Source organism: Trichechus manatus, unplaced genomic scaffold (genome assembly GCF_000243295.1).
Source record: "Trichechus manatus latirostris isolate Lorelei unplaced genomic scaffold, TriManLat1.0 scaffold00001, whole genome shotgun sequence".
NCBI lineage: Eukaryota > Metazoa > Chordata > Mammalia > Sirenia > Trichechidae > Trichechus > Trichechus manatus.
In genome coordinates this window covers 729,875-737,692 of record NW_004443937.1, presented here as the reverse complement: position 1 = coordinate 737,692, position 7,818 = coordinate 729,875, and the positions used below count along the sequence as shown (strand labels likewise).

Sequence of the window (7,818 nt, the reverse complement as noted above, 5' to 3'; positions counted from 1 at the left end):
CTGTACTGATTAAAGAAATAACCCCCTCTACCCTCCTTCCCCCAGCCCTTTATAACCTCTAATCTACTTTCCGTCTCTATCAGTTTGCCTTTTCTAGACATTTCATATAAATGTTTCATACAATATTTGTCCTTTTGTGTCTGACTTTTTTCACCCAGCATAACGTTTTCAAGTTTTAGCCATGTCATAGCATGTATCAGAATTTTATTTCATTTTATGGCAGAATAGTAAGAGCTCGGCTGCAAATCAGAAGGTCGACAGTTTGAATCTACTAGCCATTCCTCTGAAACCCTATGGGGCAGTTCTACTCTGTCCTATAGGATCACTATGAGTTGGAATTGATGGCAACGGGTTTGGTTTTTTTTTTTTGGTTTATATATAGACTACAGTTCCTTTATCTATTCCCTGTTGATGGACACTTGAGTTGATTCCAGCTTTTGGCTATTGTGAATAATGCTGCAATGAACATTGCTGTACAAGTATCTGAGTCCCTGTTTTCAAATCTCTAGGGGTGGAATTGCTGGTCTGCATGATAATTCTATATTTAACTTTTTGCAAAACAGCCAAAGTGCTTTCCACGGTGGTTGCACCATTTTACATTGCGACCAGCAGTACATAAGGGTTCCAGTTTCTCCACATTCCCACCAACACTTGTTATTTCAGATTTTTAAATAATAGCCACCATTTAAAAAAAAAAAAAGTTACCATCGAGTGGATTCCAACTCAAGTGACCCTATAGGTCAGAGTAGAACTGCCCCGTAGGGTTTCCAAGGAGCAGCTGGTATATTCAAACTGCTGACCTTTTGGTTAGCAGCCAAGATCTTAACCACTATGCGACCAGGGCTCCAATAGCCATCATAATGAGTGTGAATTAATTTCTCATTGTAGCTTTGATTTACATCTTGGAATCAACGGGATGGCAACTAACAACAAAAACAACAATGACTAATGAGGAGTTTCTAGGTGGTGCAAATAGTTAAGAGCTTGGTTACTAACCAACAAGTTGGAGGTTCAAATCCATCAGAGGTGCCTCTGAAGAAAGGCCTGGCAATCCATTTCTGAAAGGTCACAGCCATTGCAAACTCTACGGAGCTCAGTTCTACTCTGAAACACATGGCGTCTCCATAAATTGGAATCAACTTGATTGCAACTGGTTTCATTTTGATTTTATTAATGACTAATGATGTTGAACATCTTTGCATGTGCTTATCGACCATTTTTACATCTTCTTTGGAGAAATGTCTATTTTTTTGCCCATTTTTTGATTGGGTTTTGTCTTTATGTTGTTCTTTTTTTTTAGAATTAATTTTTTTTTTTAAATTGTGCTTTAGATGAAGGTTTACAAAGCAAATTAATTTCTTATAAAAATATGGAACGCTTCACGAATTTGTGTGTCATCCTCATGCAGGGGCCATGCTAATCTTCTCTGTATCATTCCAATTTTTAGTAAATGTGCTGCTGAAGTGAGCACTTGTTTTTCTTTTAAAAAGTGGTTTTATACCAAAAAATAGATTAGCTTAAATAGTAAAGAATTATCTGCCTTGAGCATTGGGCTCTTTTAAGATCTATCTACATGAGATCAAACTGACAACAGCAACTCGAAAGATTAGATAGGAAACTTAGGGGGCAGTGATTTTCTGTTAATAGGGAAGGAAAAACTCGGAAAAAGAGGGTGACAATAGTTGTACAACTTGAAGAATGTAATCAATGTCACTGAACTGTACATATACAAATTGTTGAATTGGTGTCTGTTCTGCTGTGTATATTCTCAGCAACAATAAAATTAATATATATATATATATACATATATATATGATTTTATGAGCCTTGAATACTGAGTTGTGTTTAGAGGAATACAAAACTCTTCCTCTAAGGGAAAAAAAGAAAGAAAGAAAGAAAGCCTTTTGCTGGACCAGAGCAGGAGAAAATTTGTCCCTTGGCTGTGGACCCAAAATATCTGCATTCTCTGTCTTTCTCTATGTTATATATTCTTAAGGAGTTTGCCATTGACATAAAATGAGTGCCAATTACTGCTATTATCACCCCATGTATTTCTTCCTCTTAGTGCCATTGTATTGGATGTTAACGTGAAGTATACCTGTCAGAATGTGTTCCTGCTGGGCAGGAGCACATAACTCAAAATAGACACTTTCAATCCAGACAAAATTATCTAACAAGAAATGTGGAATTCTCTAACACTCCAAAGAAAGCTTCTAGTCATAGATTTTTGGTTTAATAATTGTTGACTGTGTTGCCTGGGCCAGTGATAGGGAAAGCACGCACATTTCTTATTTATACTGTAACCCAGTGTTTTGCAAAGCTTGGCAATAAACAACATTATAGATAATACATGAGCAGACACTTAGAAAATTAATATGTGCAATTTCAAATATGTATTAGGAAAATGTATTGCTATCATATCATCGTGTGATTTAATGCATAATTTTGCCATGTTTGAGACTAAATAAAGAAGTAAATCAATTTTAAACTGACTTAGAAAAGTTTTTGAGCAAATAATAATACAGATGCTAATGTTGGTATGGAAAATTATGAGGATGGCATTTGAATGAATGAAACTGGAGAAACTCTATTTTAATAGACTATAGTGAGTTACCATAATCGGATGGGAGTCAACTAAAATGGCTAAGAACCAGTGTCCCAGTTTTGAGTTGTCCCAAAGGAGACCTCGAGACAAGGATTTGGACGTTGGCCATCCCAGAGGTAATCCCAAGAGCACAGTAAGGGAGTGGAGAAGAGAGGAGGAAAGGAGGCGAAGGCTATAAGGGTGCTCACATTGTGGGCAACTCTGGCTCAATCACCTGGAAGTCCTCTGATAGTGCAGAACACACCAAAGAATTGTCCTACTGAGGGGCAAGGAAGCTGGGCTATTTGTCCACCACTTCTCATTTGTTGCTCAGCTGCTAAGCAAAAGGTCAGCAGTTCAAATCCACCAGGCACTCCTTGGAAACCCTATGGGGAAGTTCTGCTCTGTCCTATACACTCGCTATGAGTTGGAATCCACTCGATGGCAATGGGTTTTTGGTTTTTCTCATCTGTTGCAATGAGTGGCGGTACAGCAGTAGATTCTTACTTTCCATATGGGACACCCAGATTTGACTTCTGGCCAATAAACTTCATGCACAGCCTCCACCCATTTGTCAGTGGAGGCTTGTGTGTTGCTGTAATGCTGAACAGGTTTTAGAGGAACTTCCAGACTAAGAGGTTGGCGATTTGAACCCATCAGCTGTTCGATGGGAGAAAGGTGTGACTTCGGTCTATTGTGCATGAGGTCATCATGAGTCAGGGACCAACTGGACGGCAGTTACCGACAATGATCCATCTGTCACTGGTTGAGGATGGCTCCTGGAGGCATTGGTTCCTTGACACTTCTGTCCTGCCTCAAGGGCGTATATTGTCAGTTTTGGAGGTAGATTGTAACCTTGAAACCGAGAGATGCAGAAGACATTCAGTGGCTATAGGAACATTTGGCTTGACCTCCAACATGGGTAAGGCAGAGGAGGATACCCTGACATCATCTGCTATGACCACTGCTCTAAATGCTATAGATTTTATGTAAAATGGCTTTTAAAAAAATGACCAGAGATACATAATTTAGTTTCCAGAGGTTATTTATTTATTAAATTGCACTCTTATTCTGGAAAAAATCTGCACCCAAATATAGCATAAATTGTGTAAATTTATTAACTAGGCAATCTATTCTACAACTAGTTTGGATCAACAAGAGTTTTAGCGTACTCATTTTGCTTTTTGTATCACCAATACCGTTTCAGGAGTTGGTAGGTGATGAGTTAATCCTCATATGTTCGATACGACTATGAATGTTTCCACAACTTTGGCTAAAATTTAATTATGGAAATCAGGAGCAAGAGGCAGAAAAGAGAGATACTTGAGAGGAAAACCAGAAAACTTATAAATGGTTCATAGCTCCATTAATATCCAAACGGGTATTTAGGTCATCCCCTTTTCAATTACCCTCCTACCACTAAATACATGTTTTTCCCAGATTTTTCTTTTTCAAGTCCATTAGTATTTGCTTTTCTAGGCTGAATCCCAATTTATTTTGTGCCAACCATCTTTAAGCAGAACAGGCACCTACATTTTTTTGTTTGTTTGTTTGTACTTCCTGGAATCTGCACCACCACCCAATTGTTGAAAGGTGGCAGGTTAATCTATCTCTATTTTTACCCTTCAGGCCAGCCAATGGTAAACAGAAGGTGTGCCTTGAAACTTTAGTTTTATAGAAATCTAAATATTAATTGAGATGTAAATACATATCTCAGAAGCGTGGATGAGAAAGTTAAAGTGTTATCTGGAGTTTTTAAATTGATCCTACTTTAAGTGGGACAGGAGCCAGTTGCTGGAGTAAGGGAGGTCAAAGGAAGATTGCCCTGTCACTTTAAAATATGTCCTATTTTGCACCACTGGGTCTCTGGCACCAGCCTCCTACTATCAGCAGTGACTAGAGAGAAGGAATATGTTTAAAAACAGTAACTTGACGCCCTAGCGATGCTTTGGCGGGGCTCTTCACTATTGATCAGAAATGAAATAGTCGTCTTTCTTCTCAGATTGCAAATTTATTTTTACTGCCGCTCAGGCCTGTAGCAAACTTCAGTTTAGAATTGCAGTCGTAGCTCGGCTCTTTCTCTGAGACGTCGATGCTGTTATTCACTCTGGGAACAAATTTCCCTCCACCTTCCCTAGTACTATCCTTTGTGCAAAAGGTAAAATTGGAGTTAATTAAATCAAATGCTTTAGAAAACTGCTGCATGCATATAGGGCTGAAAGAAATCACACCAAAACCAAACCCGTTGCCACTCAGTCTGCCCTGTAGGGTCTCCAAGGCTGTAATCTTTCGGAAGCAGACTGCCACATCTTTCTCTCGTGGAGTGGCTGATGGGTTCCTAGCGCTGACCTTTCGGTCAGCAGCCTAATGCTTTAACCACTAGGTGCAATGAGGCCTCCTTGAACGGAATCATATCCATTCTTAATTGAAAGCACACAGTGATTCAAACAGGCAGTGATTAATTACTCATTGAATAGGGCCCATGGAAAATTAGAATCTTCACGTTAGAACGGTGCTAACCTTTAACAATTATTTCTCTGGCCTTTTCTCCTTAACCTTTTAATCTGTCCACAAGGAGTAAAATTTGTTGAGTTTAATCAACAAGAATAAACATTCATTTAGTGTCTACCGAAGTCTCTGAGCGGCAGAAATAGTTAAGATCTCCGCTGCTAACCAAAAGGCTGGAGGTTGGAGTCCACCCAGAGGAATCTTGGAAGAAAGCCCTGGCGATCTACTTCTGAATAATCAGCCATTGAAACTCTATGGACCCCAGTTCTACTCTGACATACATGGGGTCGCCAAGAGTCAGAGATGACTGGATGGCAACTGGTTTAGTTTTTTGTTTGATATATGTGATACCTTACTTTACCTTACCTCGTTGCCATTGAGTCGATTCTGACTCATAGCAACTTTCTTAGTCATCTCGTGCTGCTATAAATGAAATACCACAAGCGGATGGCTTTAGCAAAGAAGTTTATTCTCTCACACCCCAGTAGGCTACAAGTCCAAATTCAGGGTGTCAGCTCCAGGGTAACGCTTTCTCTGTTGGCTCTGGAAGAGAGTCTGTGTCATCAACCTTACTTTGGTCTGGAGCTTCTCTGCACAAGAACCTCAGGTCCAAAGGACGCCCTCTGCTCCAGGCACTGCTTTCTTGGTGGTATGAGGTCCCCATGTGTCTCTGCTCGTTTCTCTCTTTTATATCTCAAAAGAGATGGGATTAAGACACTATCTAATCTTGTAAATCTCATCAGTATAACTTCATCACAGTGATAGAATTTACGACACATAAGGAAATCACATCAAATTACACAATCATACAATACTGGGAATCATGACCTAGTCAAGCTGACAGATATTTTTTTGGGGACACAATCCAATCCATGACAGCAACCTTATAGGACAGACTAGAATGTCCCATAGGGTTTCCAAGGAACAGCTGATGGATTGACAAAAAGTGATAAACAGTGTTTTAGAAGCCAGAGATATAGCAGATAAATTAAGAATGGTTGCTTCCTTTAAGTTGCTCACAGTGTTTTCATTCGGGGAGGAAACCAAAGTGCTTTACTCTTTGAATTTTGAGATGTTGAGAGGCTTGAAAGGAACCCGGAGAAGGTGTCTGTGCACCTCATGATGGTAAGCATGAAGGACCTGCCGTTGTCACTTCAGCATGTAGTGAAAGAGCTGAATGAGAGGCTGCAGGAAGGTGAAAGGGAAGAACAAAAAAGGCGATCATTCTGAAAAGTGTTCCGTTCCAAAAACAAGCCAGGGTGGAGTTGGGCACTTTTTGTGAATCCTTTATTCTACAAATATTTATTAATCCCTCTTTATGTTCCAGGGACTGTGTTTCACTTCAGGACAAACAATCAGGATCTTCAACAGATAAATTGCAAGGAAGCAAAAAGAGATGCAGTGTGACAATGCTGAAGGTTTCCTTGAGCGCCGTGGTCCTAGAAAACAGCGAGGGCTAAAGAAATCCCCCCACCCTTTTGGGATGCACAGAACAGCTTGACTAAACTTTAGGCAGGCTTTTCCTTGACTCCAGGACTCTGCCCTCTCTCCCTGGCCCTCACAGCTTACACATGGAACTTGTTCCAGCTGGCCTTAACAGTCAACTCAGGAGATAACCCTATGGAATGGACATACCCACTCATTGCTTAACCTCTTCCTAACGTCCTTCAGTATTTCAGTATTTTTCCACTAGCTCCCATCAGTCCTTAAACTCCTCCTGCCCCCAGCTTCAGCAGAGTTGGAGTTCAGACTTAATTCTTGCCTCTTTCTCCATTGTAATAGTCCCCCTGTACCCATTACAAGGAGTCCTGGTGGCGCAGTGGTTAAGAGCTTGGTTGCTAACCAAAAGATCTGCAGTTCAAATCCACCAGCTGCTCCTTGGAAGCCTTATGGGGCAGTTCTACTCTGTCCTATAGAGTCACCATGAGTCAGAATCGACTGGACGGCAGTAGGTTTGGTTTTTTGGGTTTACTCATTACAATTGCCCAACATCGTCCTTCCCTTCCCCTCCTCCTTGCAAGAATCTTTTCTGAATAAAGTCACCCTTGACTGTTTTAACATTGTCCCTTGCAATCTTTTTTCTTTGACAACAGGAAATATATGAATTAAATAACATGTTAAATACATATTAACCAATGGGACATTATTTGGATTCTGATTCTCACAAACATATTGTTAAAATTATGAGACAGTTGAGAAAATTTGAACACTAACTAGCTATTTGAAATTATTGAAGACATATTGAAAACAATATATATATATATATATATATAATATAAGGTTTAGGTTCAGAATACTATTGTGGCTATATTTTTAAAGAGTCCTTATCTTATAGAGATACATTTTGAAATATTTATGGATAGAATGAGAACAAAAAATAAACTTAACCAAATTAAAAAATTAAGAACCCTGTCCATGGTTATGCAGCTATCAAGCAACCGAGTGAAGATTTTAACAAGACTTGTTCTGGTTTGAGAGCCTCAAGCAATTAACCATCATGTACACTGGCTTGTCATAAACATATATTCAGCTCTTATTATGTAATTGGGAGGAGTTTCTGGGTGATATAAATGGTTAACACACTTGGCGAATGTTGGAGATTTGAATCCACCCAGAAGAACCTTAGAAGAAAGGCCTGGTGATCTACTGACAAATCAGTCATTGAAAATCTTATGGAGTACAGTTCTACTCTGACACACACTGGGGTAGCCATGAGTCGAAATGAC

General features: G+C 39.5%; 1 non-coding gene across 1 annotated transcript; it reads right to left on the bottom strand.

The window, feature by feature from the left end:
- Positions 1-1,363: 1,363 nt before the first annotated feature.
- On the bottom strand, positions 1,364-1,471 carry LOC111819812 (U6 spliceosomal RNA). The gene has a single exon (XR_002823394.1). It is a non-coding gene; the product is annotated as a U6 spliceosomal RNA (small nuclear RNA).
- Between the last annotated feature and the right edge of the window lie 6,347 nt (positions 1,472-7,818).